Consider the following 15,023-nt stretch of genomic DNA (forward strand, 5'->3'; position numbering starts at 1 on the left):
GCAAATCGTTAGTATTCAGCTAACCACGGTTTGTGGTCATCAGCTATCCTTTAGCTCGAAAATCTATCGCCAGTTTTGTACGGCGCAGCGCAGCGCGGCTCAGAACAAACATACCGGATCAATTTTTCTCTCCATGTCCCTGGATTTCAACCGCTCTCTGGACATTCATACCTGGATCTCACAGCTAGCTAGCTGCTATCTGTGTGACTATCGGCTTTCGTCGATTCCGGAGCAAACATAAATTACTCCGGAGCTAGGCAGCTCCGTCAATCACTCCTGAGTTCCATCAATCACTCCTGGGCTGCAGTCACCTATCCGGACCAGTTTTACTGCCTACGCGGAGCCCCACCGGGCCTTCACAACTGGACTGCCGACGTTATCTACCCGAAGGAGTTATCCGGCTGGCTCCTCCGTCGCGACGTTACCTGAAAGCCCATCTGCGGCCTGCTAACCGTTAGCTGTCTTATCGGCTGCTATCTGAATAGACAATCGGACAATTTATTTATTTATTTTTATTATTATTATGTTTTCTTCTTGGGCCTCTATAACTATATCTATTGTTTTTATTTTTGTTGTTGTTGTTGTATGATTTGGATTAATCCCCTCTAGCACACGGAACCCCACTAATCTACTGACGGAACGCAAGAGGTGGCTAATAACAGACCTCCATCCTATGCTAGCTTGCTAACGATGGCCTGGCTAGCTGTCTAAATCGCCGTGACCCCCAACCAACCTCTCCACTCACCGGACCCCTTTTGATCACTCGACTAAGCATGCCTCTCCTTAATGTCAATATGCCTTGTCCATTGCTGTTCTGGTTAGTGTTTATTGGCTTATTTCACTGTAGAGCCTCTAGTCCTGCTCACTATACCTTATCCAACCTATTAGTTCCACCACCCACACATGCAATGACATCTCCTGGTTTCAATGATGTTTCTAGAGACAATATCTCTCTCTTCATCACTCAATACCTAGGTTTACCTCCACTGTATTCACATCCTACCATACCTTTGTCTGTACATTATACCTTGATGCTATTTTATTGCCCCCAGAAACCTCCTTTCACTCTCTGTTCCAGACGTTCTAGACGACCAATTCTTATTGCTTTTAGCCCCACCCTTATTCTACTCCTCCTATGTTCCTCTGGAGATGTAGAGGTGAATCCAGGCCCTGCAGTGCCTAGCTCCACTCCTATTCTCTCTCTTTTGACAACTTCTGTAAACGTAATAGCCATGGTTTCATGCATGCTAACATTAGATCAAATCAAATCAAATTTTATTTGTCACATACACATGGTTAGCAGATGTTAGTGCGAGTGTAGCGAAATGCTTGTGCTTCTAGTTCCGACAATGCAGTAATAACGAACAAGTAATCTAACTAACAATTCCCCCAAAAAAAACTACTGTCTTATACACAGTGTAAGGGGATAAAGAATATGTACATAAGGATATATGAATGAGTGATGGTACAGAGCAGCATAGGCAAGATACAGTAGATGATATCGAGTACAGTATATACATATGAGATGAGTATGTAAACCAAGTGGCATAGTTAAAGTGGCTAGTGATACATGTATTACATAAGGATGCAGTCGATGATATAGAGTACAGTATCTACGTATGCATATGAGATGAATAATGTAGGGTAAGTAACATTATATAAGGTAGCATTGTTTAAAGTGGCTAGTGATATATTTACATCATTTCCCATCAATTCCCATGATTAAAGTGGCTGGAGTAGAGTCAGTGTCATTGACAGTGTGTTGGCAGTAGCCACTCAATGTTAGTGATGGCTGTTTAACAGTCTGATGGCCTTGAGATAGAAGCTGTTTTTCAGTCTCTCGGTCCCAGCTTTGATGCACCTGTACTGACCTCGCCTTCTGGATGACAGCGGGGTGAACAGGCAGTGGCTCGGGTGGTTGATGTCCTTGATGATCTTTATGGCCTTCCTGTAGCATCGGGTGGTGTAGGTGTCCTGGAGGGCAGGTAGTTTGCCCCGGTGATGCGTTGTGCAGACCTCACTACCCTCTGGAGAGCCTTACGGTTGAGGGCGGTGCAGTTGCCATACCAGGCGGTGATACAGCCCGCCAGGATGCTCTCGATTGTGCATCTGTAGAAGTTTGTGAGTGCTTTTGGTGACAAGCCGAATTTCTTCAGCCTCCTGAGGTTGAAGAGGCGCTGCTGCGCCTTCCTCACGATGCTGTCTGTGTGAGTGGACCAATTCAGTTTGTTTGTGATGTGTATGCCGAGGAACTTAAAACTTGCTACCCTCTCCACTACTGTTCCATCGATGTGGATGGGGGGGTGTTCCCTCTGCTGTTTCCTGAAGTCCACAATCATCTCCTTAGTTTTGTTGACGTTGAGTGTGAGGTTATTTTCCTGACACCACACTCCGAGGGCCCTCACCTCCTCCCTGTAGGCCGTCTCGTCGTTGTTGGTAATCAAGCCTACCACTGTTGTGTCGTCCGCAAACTTGATGATTGAGTTGGAGGCGTGCGTGGCCACGCAGTCGTGGGTGAACAGGGAGTACAGGAGAGGGCTCAGAACGCACCCTTGTGGGGCCCCAGTGTTGAGGATCAGCGGGGAGGAGATGTTGTTGCCTACCCTCACCACCTGGGGGCGGCCCGTCAGGAAGTCCAGTTCCCAGTTGCACAGGGCGGGGTCGAGACCCAGGGTCTCGAGCTTGATGACGAGCTTGGAGGGTACTATGGTGTTGAATGCCGAGCTGTAGTCGATGAACAGCATTCTCTATTCTATTCTGTTATCCTGGCTTTAGAAGCCTCCTCGCTAAGTTTGTTCTATTCACTGCTTTAGCACACTCTGCCAATCCGGATGTTCTAGCTGTGTCTGAATCCTGGCTTAAGAAGACCACCAAAAATTCAGAAATTTTAATTCCAAACTACAACATTTTCAGACAAGATAGAACTGCCAAAGGGGGCAGTGTTGCAATCTACTGCAAAGATAGCCTGCAGAGTTCTGTCCTACTATCCAGGTCTGTACCCAAACAATTTGAACTTCTACTTTTAAAAATCCACCTCTCTAAAAACAAGTCTCTCACCGTTGCCGCCTGCTATAGACCACCCTCTGCCCCCAGCTGTGCTCTGGACACCATATGTGAACTGATTGCCCCCCATCTATCTTCAGAGCTCGTGCTGCTAGGCGACCTAAATTGGAACATGCTTAACACCCCAGCCATCCTTCAATCTAAACTTGATGCCCTCAATCTCACAGAAATTATCAATGAACCTACCAGGTACCTCCCCAAAGCCTTAAACACAGGCACCCTCATAGATATCATCCTAACCAACTTGCCCTCTAAATACACCTCTGCTGTCTTCAACCAAGATCTCAGCGATCACTGCCTCATTGCCTGCATCCGTAATGGGTCAGCGGTCAAGCGACCTCCACTCATCACTGTAAAACACTCCCTGAAACACTTCAGCGAGCAGGCTTTTCTAATCGACCTGGCCGGGGTATCCTGGAAGGATATTGATCTCATCCCATCAGTAGAGGATGCCTGGATATTTTTTTTAAATGCCTTCCTAACCATCTTAAATAAACATGCCCCATTCAAGAAATTTAGAACCAGAAACAGAAATAGCCCTTGGTTCTTCCCAGACCTGACTGCCCTTAACCAACACAAAAACATCCTATGGCGTTCTGCATTAGCATCGAACAGCCCCTGTGATATGCAGCTGTTCAGGGAAGCTAGAAACCATTATACACAGGCAGTTAGAAAAGCCAAGGCTAGCTTTTTCAAGCAGAAATTTGCTTCCTGCAACACTAACTCAAAAAAGTTCTGGGACACTGTAAAGTCCATGGAGAATAAGAACACCTCCTCCCAGCTGCCCACTGCACTGAAGATAGGAAACACTGTCACCACTGATAAATCCACCATAATTGAGAATTTCAACAAGCATTTTTCTACGGCTGGCCATGCTTTCCACCTGGCTACTCCTACCCCGGTCAACAGCACTGCACCCCCAACAGCAACTCGCCCAAGCCTTCCCCATTTCTCCTTCTCCCAAATCCATTCGGCTGATGTTCTGAAAGAACAGCAAAATCTGGACCCCTACAAATCAGCCGGGCTAGACAATCTGGACCCTTTCTTTCTAAAATTATCTGCCGAAATTGTTGCCACCCCTATTACTAGCCTGTTCAACCTCTCTTTCGTGTCGTCTGAGATTCCCAAAGATTGGAAAGCAGCTGCGGTCATCCCCCTCTTCAAAGGGGGGGACACTCTTGACCCAAACTGCTACAGACCTATATCTATCCTACCATGCCTTTCTAAGGTCTTCGAAAGCCAAGTCAACAAACAGATTACCGACCATTTCGAATCTCACCATACCTTCTCTGCTATGCAATCTGGTTTCAGAGCTGGTCATGGGTGCAGCTCAGCCACGCTCAAGGTCCTAAACGATGTCTTAACCGCCATCGATAAGAAACATTACTGTGCAGCCGTATTCATTGATCTGGCCAAGGCTTTCGACTCTGTCAATCACCACATCCTCATCGGCAGACTCGACAGCCTTGGTTTCTCAAATGATTGCCTCGCCTGGTTCACAAACTACTTCTCTGATAGAGTTCAGTGTGTCAAATCGGAGGGTCTGCTGTCCGGACCTCTGGCAGTCTCTATGGGGGTGCCACAGGGTTCAATTCTTGGACCGACTCTCTTCTCTGTATACATCAATGAGGTCGCTCTTGCTGCTGGTGAGTCTCTGATCCACCTCTACGCAGACGACACCATTCTGTATACTTCTCGCCCTTCTTTGGACACTGTGTTAACAACCCTCAAGGCAATCTTCAATGCCATACAACTCTCCTTCCGTGGCCTCCAATTGCTCTTAAATACAAGTAAAACTAAATGCATGCTCTTCAACCGATCGCTACCTGCACCCACCCACCTGTCCAACATCACTACTCTGGACGCCTCTGACTTAGAATACGTGGACAACTACAAATACTTAGGTGTCTGGTTAGACTGTAAACTCTCCTTCCAGACCCATATCAAACATCTCCAATCCAAAGTTAAATCTAGAATTGGCTTCCTATTTCGCAACTAAGCATCCTTCACTCATGCTGCCAAACATACCCTTATAAAACTGACCATCCTACGAATCCTCGACTTTGGCGATGTCATTTACAAAATAGCCTCCAATACCCTACTCAACAAATTGGATGCAGTCTATCACAGTGCAATCCGTTTTGTCACCAAAGCCCCATATACTACCCACCATTGCGACCTGTACGCTCTCGTTGACTGGCCCTCGCTTCATACTCGTCGCCAAACCCACTGGCTCCATGTCATCTACAAGACCCTGCTAGGTAAAGTCCCCCCTTATCTCAGCTCGCTGGTCACCATACCATCTCCCACCTGTAGCACACGCTCCAGCAGGTATATCTCTCTAGTCACCCCCAAAACCAATTATTTCTTTGGCCGCCTCTCCTTCCAGTTCTCTGCTGCCAATGACTGGAACGAACTACAAAAATCTCTGAAACTGGAAACACTTATCTACCTCACTAGCTTTAAGCACCAACTGTCAGAGCAGCTCACAGATTACTGCACCTGTACATAGCCCACCTATAATTTAGCCCAAACAACTACCTCTTTCCCAACTGTATTTAATTAATTTATTTATTTTGCTCCTTTGCACCCCATTATTTTTATTTCTACTTTGCACATTCTTCCATTGCAAAACTACCATTCCAGTGTTTTACTTGCTATATTGTATTTACTTTGCCACCATGGCCTTTTTTGCCTTTACCTCCCTTCTCACCTCATTTGCTCACATTGTATACAGACTTGTTTATACTGTATTATTGACTGTATGTTTGTTTTACTCCATGTGTAACTCTGTGTCGTTGTATCTGTCGAACTGCTTTGCTTTATCTTGGCCAGGTAGCAATTGTAAATGAGAACTTGTTCTCAACTTGCCTACCTGGTTAAATAAATGTGAAATAAAAATAAATAAAATAAAAGGAGCAGCTACAGTATTGAATGTCTAGTACAAGCAGCATGGCCAAATCCAACCAAAATTGGCACACGCAAAAAGATCTGTCCCTGTATCATTAAAACAAATGTAGCGAGTACAAGCTCTGCCCTAACCAAACAGGGGGTTTTGATTTCAGATTATATTATTCATGCAAGGCATGTGTGTTCTTTTCTAACACAGAAACAATAATATTTGTCTGTGGGCCCAGTTTAACCACCGTGCTGAATTGAATTCCCTACAGTCAGAGGGGAGTATCAGATTGTGCAGCTTGGGAGGAATAAGACCAAGTATGGAAGACTGTCTATAGAAGATGGAGAGATGAAAAGAAAGTGAGACATACACAGTCCCTTCAGAAAGTATTCACACCTCTTGTCTGTTGTGTTTAAGCCTGAGTTTAAAATTGATTAAATGAAGATTTTGATTGTCAGTGGCATTTACACAATACCCCATAATGTCAAAGTGGAATTATGTTTTTTGAAAAGTTTACAAATTAATAAAAAATGAAAAGCTGAAATGTCTTGAGTCCATAAGTATTCAACCCCTTTGTTATGGCAAGTCGAAATACATTCAGCGGTTAAAATATGTATAACAACCACATAATAAGTTGTATGGACTCAATAATAGCGTTTACCATAATAGTTGAGTGACTACCTCATCTATGTACCTCACACATACAATTATAATGTAAAGTCCCTCAGTCAAGAAGTGAATTTCAAACACAAATTCAACCACAAAGACCAAGGAGGTTTTCCGATGCCTCGCAAAGAAGGGAGGCATTTGACCCTATTGGTAGATGGGTAAAAATACAAAAAACAGACATTGAATATCTAAATACAAGTTATTTATTACAGTTTGGATGGTGTATCAATTAACACAGTCACTGCAAAGATACAGGAGTCCTTCCTAACTCTGTTGCCGGAGAGAAAGGAAGCCGCACAGGGATTTTACCATGAGGCCAATGGTGACTTTAAAACAGTTACAGAGGTTAATGGCTCTGATAGAAGAAAACTGAGGATGAATCAAAAACATTGTAGATACTCCACAATACTAACCTAATCATGCATTCTATTTGCAACAAGGCACTACAGTAATAGTGCAAAACATTTGGCAAGGCAACTAATTGTTCGTCCGGAACAAAAAGTGTTACACAAACTGTTATGTTCGGGGCAAATCCAATACATCACATTATGGAGTACCACTCTCCATATGCTTGGTTTTCACTTTTTATTTCACCTTTATTTAACCACATAGGCCAGTTGAGAACAAGTTCTCATTTACAACTGCAACCTGGCCAAGATAAAGCAAAGCAGTGCGACAAAAACAACACAGAGTTACACATGGGATAAACAAACATACAGTCAATAACACAATAGAAACATATGTATACAGTGTGTGCAAAATGAAATAAGGACAATAGTGGCGAAGCCATTATAATTTAGAAATTAACACTGGAGTGATATATGTGGACATGAGGATGTGCAAGTAGAAATACTGGTTTACAAAAGAGCAGAAAAAACTAAACAAATATGGGGATGAGGTAGGTAGTTGGATGGGCTACTTACAGATTTGACACACTGAACTTGATCTGAAAAGTAGTTAGTGAACCAGGCAAGGCAGTCATTAGAGAAACCAAGGCTGTTGAGTCTTTTTTATCGATGGCGGTTATGATATCGTTTAGGACTTTGAGCGTGGCTCAGGTGCACCTGTGACCAGCTCGGAAACCAGATTGCATAGTGGAGAAGCTACGGTGGGATTCAAAATGCTCGTTGATCTGTTTGTTCACTTGGCTTCTGAAGACATTAGAAAGGCAGGGTAGGATATATATACAGTGGGGCAAAAAAATTATTTAGTCAGCCAACAATTGTGCAAGTTCTCCCACTTAACAAGATGAGAGAGGCTTGTAATTTTCATCACAGGTACACTTCAACTATGACAGACAAAATTAGAAAAAAAAATCCAGAAAATCACATTGTAGGATTTTTTATGAATGTATTTGCAAATTATGGTGGAAAATAAGTATTTGGTCAACAACAAAAGTTTATCTCAATACTTTGTTATATACCCTTTGTTGGCAAAATGACAGAGGTCAAACGTTTTCTGTAAGTCTTCATAAGGTTTTCACACACTGTTGCTGGTATTTTGGCCCATTCCTCCATGCAGATCTCCTCTAGAGCAGTGATGTTTTGGGGCTGTTGCTGGGCAACACTGACTTTCAACTCCCTCCAAAGATTTTCTATGGGGTTGAGATCTGGAGACTGGCTCGGCCACTCCAGGACCTTGAAATCCTTCTTACGAAGCCACTCCTTCGTTGCCCGGGCGGTGTGTTTGGGATCATTGTCATGCTGAAAGACCCAGCCACGTTTCATCTTCAATGCCCTTGCTGATGGTAGGCTTTGTTACTTTGGTCCCAGCTCTCTGCAGGTCATTCACTAGGTCACCCCGTGTGGTTCTGGGATTTTTGTTCACCGTTCGTGATCATTTTGACCCCACGGGGTGAGATCTTGCGTGGAGCCCCAGATCGAGGGAGATTATCAGTGGTCTTGTATGTCTTCCATTTCCTAATAATTGCTCCCACAGTTGATTTCTTCAAACCAAGCTGCTTACCTATTGCAGATTCAGTCTTCCCAGCCTGGTGCAGGTCTACAATTTTGTTTCTGGTGTCCTTTGACAGCTCTTTGGTCTTGGCCATAGTGGAGTTTGGAGTGTGACTGTTTGAGGTTGTGGACAGGTGTCTTTTATACTGATGATAAGTTCAAACAGGTGCCATTAATACAGGTAACGAGTGGAGGACAGAGGAGCCTCTTAAAGAAGAAGTTACAGGTCTGTGAGAGCCAGAAATCTTGCTTGTTTGTAGGTGACCAAATACTTATTTTCCACCATAATTTGCAAATAAATTCATTAAAAATCTTACAATGTGATTTTCTGGATTTTTTTCTCTAATTTTGTCTGTCATAGTTGAAGTGTACCTATGATGAAAATTACATGCCTCTCTCATATTTTTAAGTGGGAGAACTTGCACAATTGGTGGCTGACTAAATACTTTTTTGCCCCACTGTAGATCTGTAACAGTTTGGGTCTAGAGTGTCTCCCCCATTGAGGAGTGGGATTGACTGTGGCCGCTTTACAATCTTTAGGAATCTCAAAAGAGAGGTTGATCATTTTAGTAAGAGAGGGTCCGGATTGTCTAGCCCAGCTGATTTGTAGGGATCCAGATTTTGCAGCTCTTACAGAACATCAGCTGTCTGGATTTGGGTGATGGAGAGGGGGGGGGGGACTTGTAATCATCAAGGACTATGGAGTTTTTCAGGATAAAAAGAAACAGAATGGAGCTAAGCATAGGCAAAATCCTAGAGGAAAACCTGGTTCATTCTGCTTTCCACAGGACACTGGGAGATTAATTCACCTTTCAGCAGGACAATAACCTAAAACACAAGGACAAATATACACTGGAGTTGCTTACCAAGAAGACAATGAATGGCCCTGCGTGGCCGAGTTGCAACTTTGACCTAAATCTGCTTGAAAATCTATAGGATGACTTGAAAATGGTTGTCTAGCAATGATCAACAACTCATTTCACAGAGTATGAAGAATTCTTAAAAGAATAATGGGCAAATATTGTACAACTGCAGGTGTGAAAAGTTCTTCGAGACTTACCCAGAAAAACTCACAGCTGTAATAGCTGCCATAGGTGATTCTAACATGTATTGACTCAAGGGTTTGAATACTTATGTAAATTCAATATTTCTGTTCCATTTTCAATAAATTACCGAAAATGTCTCAAAGCATGTTTTCAACCTGTCATTATGGGGTATTGTGTGTATATGGGTGACAAACAAAATGTATTTAATGCATTTTGAATTCCGGCTATAACACAACCAAATGTCGAATAAATCAGGAGGTATGAACACTTTCTAAAAGGCAAATGGAAATGGAAAGATAGGAAGGAGAGGTCTGGGAGACAGCTGGGGAAGAGTGACTATTACTGCTCCGTGCTGGAAGAAACCGCCTCACTGTGGGTATTCGGAGTGCTGTGTCTGTTTCTCAACCTTACCAGGGACTGGCAAGCTATAGTTGTTCCCCGGTAGATCTCACTGAATCAGTGTCAGCTAACCAGTTCAGGGACCGGTCAACATCATCTCCTTGATAATGTGAATTGTAACTAGTGCTGAGCGATTAGTGCTTTTTTAGGTCGATTTGGTTTCGGTTCGATTCTTAAAAAATAATCACGTTTTTTTATTTCAAATATATATATTTTTCCATTAAATCACTATGTGGGCTGAATGATGTAACAACACAGAATAAAACAATTAATAAAAGTCCCATGATGGTAGTGTCTGCCCATTTCTGCTTATCACGTATTAACAATCATTTATTAACATTACTTGAATAAAATATTTCAGTTGTTGTGTATTTGAAGACTTTATTTTATTCAGAGTCATCATCTCATCTCTATAGAGCTGCTGCCTATGCTCTCTGACAAATTCCATATTTTAGTAGCTTTTCAAAGTAAATAAGGCAGACTTTTTGGACTGCTGAATACTTTTGATTGTGTATTTTTTTAGGTATTTTTCAGTTGTCCTCGAAGCAACTGCTTTCTATCACTCTCGATTGCGGATTCTTCTGTCTCTTTAAACAGCCATAAACAACACAGATGGACAAGTAGGTGAGCAACTGATTATGGTCATTGTAAGTTAATTACCAAGTTAACTGGAATGAACAATGCATTTTATTGGAATCCATACAACATCGCACAGGTCGGGCTTGATCTGATTTATCTCTAGACTAGAGAATCTGAGAAATGTGTGCATTGAGCTCACAGAAGAAATACACAATACAGATGAAGTTGGAAGTTTACATACACTTAGGTTGGAGACATTAAAAGTAGTTTTTCAACCACTCCACAAATTTCTTGTTAACAAACTATGGTTTTGGCAAGTCGGTTAGGGCATCTACTTTGTGCATGACACAAGTAATTTTTCCAACAATTGTTTACAGACAGATTATTTCACTGTGTCACAATTCACTGTGTCACAATTCCAGTTTACATACACTAAATTGCCTGTGCCTTTAAACAGCTTGGAAAATTCCAGAAAATTATGTCATGGCTTTAGAAGCTGATGAGCTAATTGACATCATTTGAATCAATTGGAGGTCTACCTGTCAATGTATTCCAACGCCTACCTTCAAACTACCTTCAAACTACCTTCAAACTCAGTGCCCCTTTTTTGGCATCATGGGAAAATCAAAAGAAATCAGCCAAGACCTAAGAAAAAAAAATGTAGACCTCCACAAGTCTGGATCATCCTTGGGAGCAATTTCCAAACGCTTGAAGGTACCACATTCATCTGTACAAACAATAGTATGCAAGTATAAACACCATGGGAACACGCAGCCGTCATACCGCTCAGGAAGGTGACGTGTTCTGTCTCCTAGAGATGAACGTACTTTGGTGAGAAAAGTGCAAATCAATCCCAGAACAACAGCAAAGGACCTTGTAAAGATGCCGGAGGAAACAGGTGCAAAAGTATCTATATCCATAGTAAAACGAGTCCTATATCGACATAACCTGAAAGGCCGCTGAGCAAGGAAGAAGCCACTACTCCAAAACTGCCATAAAAAGCCAATGTGCTTTGTGGAGAAATGTTCTCTGGTCTGATGAAACAAAAAGAACACCATCCCAACCGTGAAGCACGGTTGTTGTGGGGATGTTTTGCTGCAGGAGGGACTGGTGCACTTCACAAAATAGATGGCATCATGAGGGAGGGAAAATTACGTGGATATAGTGAAGCAACATCTCAAGACATCAGTCAGGAAGTTAAAATGGTCGAAAATGGGTCTTCCAAATGGACAATGACCCAAAGCATACTTCCAAAGTTGTGGCAAAATGGCTTAAGGACAACAAAGTCAAGGTATTGGAGAAAAAAGCCCTGACCTCAATCCTATAGAAAATGTATGGGCAGAACTGAAAAAGCGTGTGCGAGCAAGAAGGCCTACAAACCTGACACAGGTACACCAGCTCTGTCAGGAGGATTGGGACAAAATTCACCCAACTTATTGTGGGAAGCTTGTGGAAGGCTACCTGAAACGTTTGAAAATGGCTTAGGGATGACAAAGTCAAGGTATTGGAGCGGTTATCACAAAAGCCCTGACCTCAATCCTATAGAAAATTTGTGGGCAGAACTGAAAAAGTGTGTGTGAGCAAGGAGGCCTTACAACTTGACTCAATTACACCAGCTATGTCAGAAGGAATGGTAAAAAAATTCACCCAAATTATTGTGGGAAGCTTGTGGAAGGCTACCCAAAACATTTTACCCAAGTTAAACAATTTAAAGGCAATGCTACCAAATACTAATTGAGTGTATGTAGACTTCTGACCATCTCTCTACTATTATTCAGACATTTCACATTCTTAAAATAAAGTGGTGATCCTAACTGACCTAAGACAGGGAATTTTTACGAGGACTAAATGTCAGGAATTGTGAAAAACTGAGTTTAAATGTATTTAGCTAAGGTGTATGTAAACTTCCCACTTCAACTGTATATGGAATTCAAATAATTGAACCAACATCGGTCAATTGGTTGTTAAAAAAATGAAAATAACTGACATTTTGGTTAAACGCTCAACACTAATTGTAACTCTATACTCCAGTAAATGTCAAGCTCAAACGCAGATCCTTATTATATCAATAAAGTAAGAAGGGTAAGGAAATTAGACCACAAATCCTATGGTTCCCATAGTTAAATATATATATCAAATATGTGTAATCCAGTGTTTCTTTTGCAAAGGTCAAACTTCTCTGGCTAGTAAGTATGCATTCATGTAAACACCCTCAGTTTTGTTACTTGGTAAGAGGTTGGCAGGCATGGTCAATAAAGCGGACATATGGGTCTCGACTCAGGTGGTGTGTTGCTCAACATCCCGGAATGCCCAGCCTGGTCTCTTCTCAATCCAGCAGCTCCCTGTAAGTGATTTCTGTGTCCATCTTCAGCGTGATGTGAAGCATCTCCTGGTAGTTCTTCAGGAAATTGCTCATCTCTAGCTTGGTCTTGCACAGCTGGTTTCCCAGGTGGGAAATGATGTCCTCTAGCACACCAATGTTTTTCAGATGGGCATTCTCCATGTTCTCCAACTGCATCTCTTCGGCAGCGTTCTGGGCCCTCAACCCGTCGATCTGGTTCTGGAAGTCTGTCACCTGTTGTGATCTCCTCCTTCATGTTCTTCATCTGGTCCTCCTTCTTGCCAGAGACATCCTTGAGCTTCTCAAAGTTGCCCTTGTACCACTTCACCTCCTCCTGGACGTTGCGGGTCATGGCAACTTTGATCTCCATTCATGTTTGGGACAGGTAGGCAGCCAGGGCGTGTCTGATTCCAGCTTGGCAGACACCTTGGAGTCCTTCTTGAGACACCTCCTTATCATGGAGCTTCTTGAGGAACTGGATCTCGGCCACCAGCTGCTCTACGTGCCTCTCCAGATTGGGCCTCTGCAGCGTGGCGTCGTCCACGTTCTAACGGAACTTCCTCGGGATCATCTCTGCCTTGTCCCGCAGAGACAGCTCCTCCTCCAGTTTCGTCCTCTATACCTCCACCTCCTCCTCAATGTAGCTCCTCTCGATGTCCACCGCCCCCTTCTCCTGGGTTAGCGCCTCAATCAGATCCCATATTTCCTTGAGTTTGAGCTTGTACTCTTCCCCAATGCCGCTGGGGCACCCCTAGTGGATGCACTTCAAATCAAATCAAATTTTATTTGTCACATACACATGGTTAGCAGATGTTAATGCGAGTGTAGCGAAATGCTTGTGGTGTAGCGAAATGCTTGTAAAACTTCTCTGGCTAGTTAGTTCAGATTATCCAGTTCCGCCTGCAGTTGGGCATTCCTCTGCTCCAATGTCTGAACCTGAAGCCCGCAAAGTGCACGTTCAGCTCCTGCATCTTGTCAGCATGCTAATTGTGGAATTCAGATCCCACCTCCACTGCTGTTGCAGAGCCACCCTGGTAGCCGGAGCATCCACGGCTGACTGTGGTGCCTGGGCAGTGGGATAGAGATGGGTTTAGTTGCTGCTGGGTCATGCTGGAAGAAGAATCACTCACGGCCAGGGTCTTGGAGCAGGAACCATTACCTCTCATGTTTGCAGTGTGGAGGACAATTGTTGTAGGATCTGGAGGTTTGGTTGCTGTAGGATCTGGTTCAAACGTAAAATCTGTTTGCTTGTGTGTTGAGAATAGTTCCACCACCGAGGAAAGCGTGTTTCCCTTTGCTGGTCAACATTGCGCTCTCATATCACCAGGGGGAGAGAGTGGGGTCTGAAATTATTGATTATTATTGATTATTATTATTGATTATTGTCCCATATTCCAAGCATGCAATTACTACATCAAATCTTTATTTCAGATTATTTCGTGCCCAATAAAAATTCACGGTAAATAATGTATTGTGTCATTTTGGAGTCACTTTTATCGTGAATAATACAATATGTTTCTAAACACATCTATACTCATGTTGATGCTACCATGACTATGGATACTCCTGAATGAATCGTGACTAATGATGAGAGAGACATTTACAGAGGGTCAATTATCATACCCCCAAGACATGCTAGCCTCCCCTGTTATTGGTAATGGTGAGTGGATAGCATGCCATGGGGGTATGATCTTTATGATATGACACACAGACAGAGACGAGAGATAGAGAGAAGGAAGGAAAGAGAGATGGACAGCTCTGTAGCTCCGGAAGGATGAAGAAAAAGTGGAAAGGTTGTCTGTTGATCTTCGTCTCCTGGCACCTATACGGCTATATCAAATCAGGCAGGGTTCGCCACGCAAGCACACGAACACAAACAGTAGTTGGGATTGAACGTGACAACGCAGTTTGACATTTCCAGCTTTCAGACGCTCTCCCCCCACGGATGTTTGGGCTGAAGGGGAGAGTGTGTGTGTGTGTGTGTGTGTGTGTGTGTGTGTGTGTGTGTGTGTGTGTGTGTGTGTGTGTGTGTGTGTGTGTGTGTGTGTGTGTGTGTGTGTATGCGAGTGTAA

The 15,023-nt window shown here is 43.2% G+C and overlaps 1 protein-coding gene and 1 pseudogene across 3 annotated transcripts in view; both read right to left on the reverse strand.

Moving 5' to 3' along the window:
* nalcn (sodium leak channel, non-selective) overlaps positions 1–15,023 on the reverse strand; it is a 277,670-nt gene that overhangs the window by 156,958 nt on the left and 105,689 nt on the right. The window lies entirely within an intron of this gene.
* Positions 12,904–14,248, reverse strand: LOC121840990 (annotated as a pseudogene).

This window comes from Oncorhynchus tshawytscha, linkage group LG26, assembly GCF_018296145.1.
Source record: "Oncorhynchus tshawytscha isolate Ot180627B linkage group LG26, Otsh_v2.0, whole genome shotgun sequence".
Taxonomy (NCBI): domain Eukaryota; kingdom Metazoa; phylum Chordata; class Actinopteri; order Salmoniformes; family Salmonidae; genus Oncorhynchus; species Oncorhynchus tshawytscha.